An 11672-nucleotide genomic window follows, 5' to 3' on the forward strand; every position below is an offset into this window, starting at 1 on the left:
CATTAGCCGTAATTAAACTAACGGAATAACAATAAAAATTAAACTATCTAAAATCTAAAATGTAAATAAAATAACAACGAAAATAAATCGGGTTGCCTCCCGTAAAGCGCCTTATTTAATGTCGTGGCTCGACATAAAAATGAGAAGGTAAATCGTCATAAATTGGGTCGACAAGATCAATCCCCTCGACCGCTTCTTGTTGAAATCCTTCATAATATGGCTTGAGACGGTGCCCATTCACTTTGAAAATCTTTTCCGTAGACGGACTACGAATCTCCACCGCTCCATGTGGAAATACTTGAGTAACAATAAATGGACCAACCCATCTTGACCTTAGCTTACCCGGAAATAATCGAAGACGAGATATGTAGAGCAAAACCTTTTGACCAACGGTGAACGTCTTTCTAGCAAGCATCTTGTCATGCCATGCCTTTGTTCGCTGTTTGAAAATCGCCGCATTTTCATACGACTCATTCCTAATCTCCTCTAACTCTTGTAATTGCAGTTTCCGGTACTCACCCGACTCATCCATTCTCATATTCAAAGTCTTTACCGCCCAAAAAGCTTTGTGTTCAAGCTCGACCGGGAGATGACAAGACTTACCAAACACCAACCGATATGGTGACATACCAATCGGGGTTTTATAGGCCGTTCTATAGGCCCACAATGCATCATCCAACCTCAAGCTCCAATCTTTCCGACTCGGATTCACCGTCTTTTCCAAGATGGACTTCACTTCTCTATTGGACACCTCGGCTTGACCATTTGTTTGAGGATGGTAAGCGGTAGAAACTTTGTGAGTGACACAATATTTCTTTAAAAGTGCTTCTACCGTCCTATTACAAAAGTGAGTGCCTCTATCGCTTATCAATGCTCTTCGAATTCCGAACCTAGAAAAGATGTTAGACTTGATAAAATCTGCAACAACTTTGGCATCGTTAGTCCTAGTGGGTTTAGCTTCCACCCACTTCGACACATAATCAATGGCGAGAAGTATATATAAGAAACCATGAGACGTGGGGAATGGACCCACAAAATCTATACCCCACACATCAAAAATTTCACAATAAAGCATAGGGGTTCGGGGCATCTCATTACGACGAGAAATGTTACCACTTCGTTGACAATTGTCACAAGTTTTGACAAATCCATGGGCATCCCGAAATAAGCTTGGCCAATAAAAACCACAATCAAGCACTTTCCTTGCGGTCCTTCTAGCTCCAAAATGACCTCCACAAGCATATGAATGACAAAAAGTTAGAATAGAACTCATCTCATTTTCGGGAACACACCTCCTTACCACTTGATCCGAGGAATGCTTCCATAAGTAAGGATCGTCCCAAACATAGTATTTGGCATCACTCCTTATCTTGTCCTTTTGGGACTTTGAAAAACCTGTAGGAAATTCATTGGAAACAAGAAAGTTAACAATATTAGCATACCAAGGAGAAACGGAAGTAAGGGCAAAGAGTGTCTCATCGGGAAATGTGCCACGAATAGGCCCTTCAAGCCTTCCTAAATTCAATAGCCGGCTCAAGTGGTCCGCAACCACATTCTCGGCTCCTTTCTTATCCCGAACCTCAATGTCAAATTCAATTAGCAACAACACCCAACGGATAAGTCTTGGCTTAGCCTCCTTCTTTGTCATCAAGTACCTAAGAGCGGCATGATCGGTGAACACCACCACCTTAGTACCAAGTAGATAGGATCGGAACTTCTCTAAAGCAAATACTACCACCAACATATCCTTCTCGGTAGTAGTGTAGTTCCTTTGGGCCTCATTGAGAGTCATAGAGGCATAGTAGATCACATGAGGTACTCTCCCAACTCGTTGACCCAAGACGGCACCAATCGCGTAATCACTAGCATCACACATAAGCTTAAATGGAAGAGACCAATTTGGAGCTTGTATGATTGGGGCCGATGTCAACTTCTCTTTTAACTTGTCAAATGCCTCCTTGCAAGCCAAATCAAACTCAAATTCCACCTCCTTTTGCAATAATTTGCACAATGGTGAAGCTACCTTTGAAAAGTCTTTGATAAATCTTCTATAGAAACCTGCATGACCAAGGAAAGAGCGAACTTCACGAACATTAGTAGGATAAGGAAGGGATTGAATATTATCAATTTTTGCTTTATCAACCTTAATACCTTTAGATGAAACCACATGCCCAAGAACAATACCTTGCTCCACCATAAAATGGCATTTTTCAGAATTTAAGACGAGGTTAGTGTCAATGCATCTCTTAAGCACAAGAGATAAATGGGACAAACAACTATCAAAGGAATCGCCATGCACGGTAAAATCATCCATGAAAACTTCAATAAAATTCTCAACATATTCAGAAAAGATACTAACCATGCATCTTTTAAAAGTTGCGGGAGCATTACATAACCCAAATGGCATCCGTTGATACGCAAAGGTGCCAAATGGGCAAGTAAATGTGGTCTTTTCTTGATCCTCGGGCGCAATAGAAATTTGAAAATAGCCCGAATAACCATCTAAAAAGCAATAATAAGGCTTACCGGCAAGCCTCTCAAGCATTTGATCAATGAACGGTAGGGGAAAGTGGTCCTTCCTTGTCACCGCATTGAGTCTACGGTAGTCAATACAAACACGCCACCCATTTTGCACTCGGGTGGGAACCAACTCTCCATGTTGATTTTCTACAACCGTCACTCCACTCTTCTTAGGCACCACTTGTGTAGGGCTCACCCACTTGCTATCGGATATTGGGTAGATCATACCTACTTGCAAAAGCTTAAGAATCTCTTTCTTCACCACCTCCATCATAGGTGGGTTCAATCTCCTTTGTGGTTGTCTCACCGGCTCGACATCTTCTTCCAAGAATATGCGATGCATACAAGTGGTTGGACTAATACCCTTAATGTCGGCAATAGTCCACCCAATTGCAAGCTTAGTCTCTTTAAGAACCTCCACCAACTTTACCTCTTGCTCCTTGGTGAGCTTGCTAGAAATGATCACCGGTAAAGTTTCTCCATCACCTAGAAAAACATACTTCAAATGGTCGGGTAATGGTTTCAACTCTACCACAGGTGCCTGCAAAACTGAAGGTAACAATTTCTCACGAGGCAATGTTACTTTTAGTGGTTTAGAATATGAAGGTATAATGGGATAAGTTTCAATCTTGGCTAAGAAAGCCACAACTTCCTTCAAATTAATAGATAGAGAGAAATCCAAATTATCACAAGATAAACTATTATCAATAGCTACAAGCAATTCATCTCCTCCATCTACATTAAACACATCCTGCACTAAAGGCTCTAAAACATCAATCATTAAACAAGAATGGTCATCACGAGGATACTTCATGGAATCATAGATATTAAACTTAACCACTTGACCATCGGCCTCCATAGTGAGAGAACCATTAGATACATCAGTTTTAGTACTTGCGGTTCTAAAAAATGGCCTACCTAAAAGTATAGGAGCCGCTTGTGAATCATGTTCCATTTCAAGTACATAAAAATCAGCGGGAAATATTAATTTATCCACCATCACAAGTACATCCTCAACCACCCCCTTAGGATAAGCATTTGAACGGTCGGCCAATTGAATTACCACCCCCGTTTTAACCAATGGTCCCAATTTCAAAGACTTGTACAAGGAATAAGGGAGTACATTAATTGAAGCACCTAAGTCAAGCATAGCATTGGGAATAGTGGTGTCTCCTAAGGTGCAAGGTACGGTAAACATACCCGGATCACTACACTTACGTGGTAGCTAATGTTGAAACAAGGCCGACACATGTTCATTAACTTTAACTTTTTGGACACCCGTCAATTTTTGATTCCTTTTAATGGTACACAACTCTTTAAGAAACTTAGCATACCTAGGCACACTTTTCAATAAGTCTAATAAAGGGATGTTTACCTCACATTTGCGAAAGGTCTCATAGACATCTTTGTCTTGTGTAGGGCGGCTTTTCCTCTTGAGAGCCTCGGGAAATGGTGGAGCATCCACATAAGTAGGTGTGACAACCGGTGTTACTTCCTCCTTTTGAACCAATGGTGGGGCGATATTAGGCTCAATGACCAACTCCTCCTCCTCTTGCTCAATGATCTCACTAATCTTTGCTTTTGACCCTTGCAACTCCTTCCCACTCCTCAAACTCATGGCACTTGCATTAGGCTTGGGATTAGGAATGGTCTGGGAAGGCAATTTCCCGGAATCTCTAGCTTCAATTCTCCCAAGAGCACTAGACATTTGCCCAAATTGATTTTCCAAGTTTTGAATGCTAGCCTTTGTCTCTTGTTGAAATTGCACTTGATTAGCTTGCATAGTAGCCACATTAGAAGTAAGAGCCCGAATCATGTCCTCCGTAGACATGGATGGAGTAGAAGTTTGACCTTGAGAAGAGAATGAATTTGGACCTTGTGGTCTTGGAATGAACCTTGGTTTAGATTGACCAAATTGTTGTCCAAAATTTTGAGATGGACCTTGTTGACCAAATGACGAGCCTTGATTTTGTTGGCTTGGCGGTTGCAAGCCGCCTTGTGGATTCCCATATTAGAAACCGGGATGGTCTCTTCTCATAGGATTATAGTAAGGTTCAAACCTCTTTTGGGGTTGACCAAAAGCACCCGCGGCATTCACCTCCTCGGTCTCCTATTGCATTTGTGGGCATTGATCGGTGACATGCCCATTAGATGAACAAATACCACAAGCGTGCACTTGTTGCTTGTTCCCCATGATCATCTCCCTCAATAAGGAAGTTAAATCTTCAACCTTGCTTTCCAAGGAAGGATTAGAACTAGCCATGCTCACCCTTCTTGTTTTGGATCTCACACTAAATTGGCGTGTGCTTTCGGCAAGCTTACTCAACAATTCATTAGCTTCATCCGGATTTTTGTTGATGATGCCTCCACCACTAGCACCATGTACCATCCGTGCATCTTCTGGTGATAGTCCTCCAACAAAATAGAGGATGAGATCTTGGTCACTATACCCATGGTATGGGCAACTTGCACATAACTTCTTGAAACGCTCCCAATAGTCATAAAGTGTTTCATCATCCTTTTGCTCCACATTTGATATCTCCTTCTTAAGATGGGAAGATTTGGAGGCGGGGAAATACTTTTCAAGGAACGCCTTCTTCATTAGAGCCCAAGTGGTGATACTACCCGGTGGAAGGTAGTACAACCAATCACGAGCGGTGTCCTTGAGTGAGAACGGGAATGCTCTCAACTTGATTTGCTCTTCGGTGACGCCGTTTGGTTTCATGCTAGTGCATACCACATGAAATTCCGACAAATGCTTATTTGGGTCCTCACCACTTAACCCATGGAATGCGGGTAGTAAGTGGATCAAACCCGACTTCAATTCAAATGTGGTGCCTTCCGCCAAGGCCGGAAAAGTGATGCATAAAGGTTGTTGAGTGATATCGGGAGCGGTGACCTCTCTCAAGGTTCGGGTTTCTCTTGCCATTTTGATGTTTTCTTTCTCCTCCTTTTTGTCTTGATTGTCGAATTAAAGTTTTCGCCTTATCTCTCTTCTAACACGAAAAAGAGTTCTCTCTAATTCTGGATCAAAATCCAACAATTTCTTGTTAGTAGAACGGGTGTTCGGCATAAACCAAACACTTAAAATAAAATTGAGAAATAAATAAAAAAATTGCACAAAATAAACAAACAATAGCCTTTCCCCGGCAACGGCGCCAAAATTTGGCTAGACTTGTCGTGAGTCTCCAAATTAGTATTTTTATCCACTACAAACTCAAACTAGTAGCAAGTGTAAGTAGGGGTCGATCCCACGAGGAAGGTGTTTATGTTGATTAAATGTGTGCAAAGTTAAGTAACCAAATGGGGGGTTTTGAATGTTGATTGATTCAAGTCTACTAAAGTAATAATCTAAGGCAATAAAAATATAAAAAAAACAATATAAGTAACTGAAAATGTAAACAAATGATGAGAAAAATTCTTGGACCAAGTAATTTCCACCAACTAGTTATGAATTGATAATTAACTCTTTTAATCTATTTCATTATTGAATACTTTGCTATGAAGTTGTCGACTTCTAATTCCACATAATATTAGTTATTAGCTACAAGCGTAAACAAATAACCCTTACAATGTTGTCAATTTAGTCAAGCGCTTAATCGTATCAAAATTGTAGAATATAGCGATGGAATTTAGCAAAGATGAATAAATGAAGAATACAAGCAATGCTCCACTTTGATTCATACAAGTTTAATCATTAATAACTCAACAATGATGAGTTAGCATACTACTTGATGAATTATAATTGCTACAACGGAATAGGTAAACAAACAAAAGATTCATTCACCTAATCTAGCAATGGTTAATTAAATAAAAACAACTAGTTGATCATTCTAGATGTATAATTAACAAACCAACAATAATCCAAATTAAACTTGATATTCAAACAATGAAATAGAAATAGAATAAGAGTCTTACAATTCAATAACTAAATTTGCTTCAAGAACTTGTTCCAAGATGTAGAACTTAGCCCTCCATACAAATAAAAACGAACTAGAAATTGGAAATTGTTTATGTGTTCTAATGATTAAAAGGTAGAGAAAGTGATGCGTGTCTTTTATATGATGTTTTGCACCTCATTTTACACACATTTCAGAGCTCATTTGTGTAGTTTAAGCTACCATTTCCTCCATTTCCGTCTACTTTCGTGTTTTTTGTACTTTATTGCAGAAATGTGAAGAATTCAGCGGAAATTGAGCTAAATCCGTCCCCGACTATCCTGCATTCCAATTGACGTGAAGTATTCACTTAAGGAACGAGATTGGTGCGCATTTCAAAGCCTAAAAGACAAATCCACGAGATTATAGAAGTCAAGTATCAGCTCAAGCAGTCGATCGGCCACTACCATCAGTCGATCGACCAACCGCGGTTCGAAGCTCTATCAGACATCGAAGAGCAGTCGATCGACCGCCATGCTTAGTCGATCGACCAAGCCGCTATCCCATACGAGAATTAAAAGATCGAGGAACTTGAAGCCCATGATGTTTAGGTTTTGATAATAAGTGTTACGTATGTTTGCTATATAACGTAACTTAGAACACCAGTTTTAGGGATCCGATTTTTATCTAAGTTTTACACAGTAACATTCAGTTTTTATTAGGGTTCGGAATATTGTTTTGGCAGTGGAATTTCGTTCTTATTCTTAATCATTCCTCTGCAATCTCGGTATTCTTTTGCCTTATTTGAATTCACTCTTATTTCGTTATTAGTATAGAATTGCTAGTTAGGTTTCCGAAACCATTTTATCGCTTTATGTTAATTGTTTGTTCTACTATTTTTAGCATGAATTCAGTAGTCTTTATCGTCAATATTATTGTTATTTTTGCCATAGCCATGAGTAGCTAAATCAATTGTGCTAGGATGTAAGGGAATTATAGCGTAGGCGGCGTAGTATTAATTCGGACTGAAATCGCGTGTCAGTCGATCGAGTGTCATACCTGGTCGATCAACTGACCACGTGAGGTTACCTTTCGTTTTAATTGATTTTAATGTTGTATTTAACGAATCGAATGCATGCGACCAATTAGATGCTTAATTTATGACTGACCCATTAGATCGAAAGATAGGGAAAGTTGTTAGATCACCAATTAAAATGACTAAACTGTGCTGAGATCGAAAGATAGGTAAAGTTTAGATTATTAGTCACTTTTCAGGACGAGAGTCAGTATTAGTGATATTAGGGACTTATAGCGAGATCGAAAGATGCTATCTGTTAAGAGTGGACCGAGAGGACCTCTTGTTTTCCCGCCTCACATGTGTTCGATTTGGACCTGTTTAGTATGCTGCCGCCGAAGCTATAACGAACCGACCATCCTAGTACCCCTTCCTTATCTATTTTAATCCGTTTATTTAGTTTACTGTTTTTATTACTCCTAGCTATAGACCAAATCAATTCAACCCCCACAATCGTTACCTTAGACTAGAATTAGACAGCTATTAATTACATTCGCCTCCTTGTGGTTCGACCTTGTTACCACTAGCCTAGGTTAGTCTTAATAGGAAATTATAAATCTTATTTTTGGTACTCACAACGACGGGTATCAAATTTTGGCGCCGTTGCCGGGGAGGCAATTGTTCTAATTTTTAGTTGTTTTTATTTAGTGTTTCTTTAGTTTAAGGGACTTCCGTTTCTTAAACTTTTCTTATATTCTTTTTGTAGTTTCTTCTTATGCGCAGGTCACAGGGTGGTGAACTAGTACCATTAAATCCCGAGATCGAGAAATCCTTGCGCGAGTTGAGACGATCACAAAGGGTATTACCGACAGAGGAAGAGCTGAGTACTCTGTCAAGCTACTACGAGAACGCTCTGTTCGAAGGAGATCCACCTACATCTCCTGCCTCTACTTCTTCAGCTGAGAAAGTCACTTATCCAGAAATCTCAGTCATGGCTGAAGAAGCAACCATTGCTAGTCACTCAGAGCCGACAGCTGCGAATCTCTACAAAGGATTCGACCTACCTGGGGAGGCGAGAAAATTCGAGCCAAAGCCTTCCTATATTAACCTGGTTGAGAGAAACCAGTTCGGGGGAGCTGCAAATGAAGATGCAGCCAAGCACATGGAGATTTTTATTGATTATTGCTGCTCTATACCCCCGCCGACCGGTGTGACCCAAGACCAGATCAAGGAGACCATGTTCATTTTCTCTCTTCGTGATGCTGCAAGGGAGTGGTATAGTGATCTGGACCGAGCCGCTCATGGGATCACCGACTGGAATTCCTTAGCCCTGGCATTCTACAAAAAGTACTTCTCTGCCTCGAAGACGAATGCCATTAGAGCTCAGATCACGAGCTTTAAACAGGGTCCTGATGAGAACTTTCATGAAGCATGGGTCCGTTTCAAGAAACTGGTGCAAACCATACCGCACCATGGGTTCGAAAAATGGAGTCTTTGCAATCAGTTCTATAATGGGTTGTATGACGATCGGAGGGCTATTTTGGATGTGCGCCCAATGGCCGATTTGCCGAGAACATGGGAGAGACCAAGGGGTGGAAGATCATCGATGATTTGGCCACTCATAAGGTTGAATATGGGAATTAAGAGGAAACCGGAGGAGAGCGCTGAATCTTCCTCTGTTCTGCCGCACTAGAAGCTCTCACCGCAAGGTTTGACAAATATGAGTTGGGAGGAGCTTCTAAAGGAGGGATGTACCATGTTAACGCTGTTTCAGACGGTCCTTTCGTCTGTAGAAGATGTTGAGCTGAGGGGCATATCTCAGAGAATTGTTCTGTCCCCTTCGAGTCTTGTGCTGCCTTTCAACACTATAGGCAGACAAACACGTACTATGAGCAGAATGTCCACCCCAACTTGAGGTGGAGTAGCCAGAATGTCCTGAATCCGTCTCAACCTCCACAACAGCAGCAGCAGCAAGCTTATGTACCCCCTCATCATAAGCAACAACAATACCAAAAACCTCCCTATGTGCCGCAGCAGCAACATTCCCAGAATTCCGATTTTACTGAGTTTAAGTACTTGCTGCTGAAGGAGTCCCAAGTTAGAGAGGTCGGGATGAAGCTACTAGAGAGCCAAATTGCTCAATTGGCTAGTAAGAGTACCACTCGAGCTCCCGGACACTTACCAACTCAAACTGACCAGAAAGAGACCCTGAATGCCATTACTTTGAGGAGTGGGTCTACCCTGGAGGGGCCTGCTATGGTCGAGGATGCCCCTGAAAAGAATGAGGCGGAACCGAGTCAAAAGAAAGCTTTAACGAAAAATAAAAAGAACAAGGCGTCTACCAGGTATATCAGTCGATCGACTGATATACCCGGTCGATCGACTGATATGTGGGTTACAGGAGCTTCTGGAACTGTACACCTCAGTCGATCGACTGAACAAGGTGGTCGATCGACTGAGGCCCCTGCTGATATTGAGATTTTTCGTCCTCCGATGCCCGACAACTTGAGGGACCATTTGTTCCGGGGTTCGACAGTCCCGAAAATATTGGGGAAAGACCCGAGTACTGATGGGTCAGTTCCGGCTCCGATGTACGACCCGATGTTGATCAATGGTTCACATTTGAGACGGTCTGAAGAGGGTTCAAGCTTCAACAAGGAGAAAGTAGTGGACTTTCAGCCTAAGTCCAGGGATGCCGGCATGCGAGACTTAGAGGAGAGGGCTAAGGTACTTCTCTCAGCCCCATATCTAGAGAGACGAGTGCCGACAAAAGAACAGGTATCTTTCAATAAATTTGAAAAGGTTATTCGTAGTTTGAATGTACAAGTTCCTTTCCTTGAGTTGGTCAATCAAGTGCCTGCCTACACTAAATTCATGAAACAACTCCTGTCTAAGAAAAAGTCACTCAAAAAAGGCATACCGTCGCACCGACCGAGGAAACTTGTTCTTATCTGTCTCACATCTGCGCCCCATAAACTAGCCGACCAGGTAGCTTTTCTGTTCCTTGTAATATAGGTACCTTCTCTATTGAGAAGGCATTATGTGACTTAGGAGCTAGTATAAGTGTCATGCCCCCTAGTCTTGCTAGGAAGCTCAAACTAACTAGGTTCGCAGTGATAGATATGACAGTACAGATGGCTGACCGATCTGCGGTCCAGCCAATAGGAGTCTTAGAGGACATCCCTGTCCAAATAGGGAAGTTTTTCTTCCCCGTCGACTTCGTTGTACTTGACATGCATGAGGATGCCCACATTCCCATTATCTTGGGTAGGCCATTTCTGCACACTGCTGGTGCAGTCATAGATGTCGGTCTAGGAACCTTGACATTTAAAGTGGGCAAGCATTCTATTGTTTTTGCAGTAGTACCGGCTAAGAAAAAGGACCCCATGTGGCTGTGACTTGTAACACGGTTTCTGACAAGAAATCGTACTTTGTGCTTCCTGATATGCCTATCTCTATTCCTGTTGTAACCTCTCCGCCCCAGATTGGGAGCAAATTGGAGGAAGATTTGTCTATTTCTGATGTTGCAGGATTTGGTTTGGGGAAGGAAGAACTGCAAGTCACTCCAGCTGCAAAGAAGCCAATCATTTCACGAGGAGGTCTTGGTTGCCTTAGCTATGCCACCGATGAGGAAGTTGATGACGAGCCGGTCAAGGCAAGGGAGTCTGACTTGGACTTCGACGAGTCTGAAGAGGTCATTGACTGGGGAGATGATGAAAGTGTTGATCCGTTTAACCATACGGACGTGGAAGCTAAGAAGGGTGCAGCTGATAAGATAAGCACCGTTGAGGCTACCTCTAGTAGCCAGAAGCCGACAAAGTGGGCCATTCCGTGGCCGTTCTTGATCAACTACTAGTTGATCACATGTTTTCCAAACATTTTTATTTGCTTTTGTTAGACTCTTTTTATTGCTTTTGTGTGCGCGAAACTTCGCATTTTATTTTGCTTGCTTAGGATTTTATACGCTTTAGACTTTATTTTGGGTTTTGCGCAATTTTGGGCGCGTATTATTGTGCACTTGCAGGTTTTTAAACCTCTTTAGCTCAAGTAATTGAGCAAATACGAAGAAATAAGAAAGTTACAGCAGCACTTCCAGTCGATCGACTGAATACCCTTGTCGATCGACTGTGGCACGACTTCCAGGAGCTTCTGTTCCTGTCCATCTGGTCGATCGACTGCCTTATATGGTCGATCGACTGCCTTGGACTGCTGTACCTGTTCACGACCTCTCCCCTGCTGTGTTTGGTTGACTTGCGGAA

The 11672-nt window shown here is 41.9% G+C and overlaps 2 non-coding genes across 2 annotated transcripts; one reads left to right on the forward strand and one right to left on the reverse strand.

The window, feature by feature from the left end:
• The first annotated feature begins 4967 nt into the window (after positions 1-4967).
• Positions 4968-5074, forward strand: LOC141635636 (small nucleolar RNA R71). Its single transcript, XR_012540309.1, has one exon. It is a non-coding gene; the product is annotated as a small nucleolar RNA R71 (small nucleolar RNA).
• Positions 5075-8785: 3711 nt separating this feature from the next.
• Positions 8786-8892, reverse strand: LOC141636223 (small nucleolar RNA R71). Its single transcript, XR_012540849.1, has one exon. It is a non-coding gene; the product is annotated as a small nucleolar RNA R71 (small nucleolar RNA).
• Between the last annotated feature and the right edge of the window lie 2780 nt (positions 8893-11672).

This window comes from Silene latifolia, chromosome Y (genome assembly GCF_048544455.1).
Source record: "Silene latifolia isolate original U9 population chromosome Y, ASM4854445v1, whole genome shotgun sequence".
NCBI classification, from domain to species: domain Eukaryota; kingdom Viridiplantae; phylum Streptophyta; class Magnoliopsida; order Caryophyllales; family Caryophyllaceae; genus Silene; species Silene latifolia.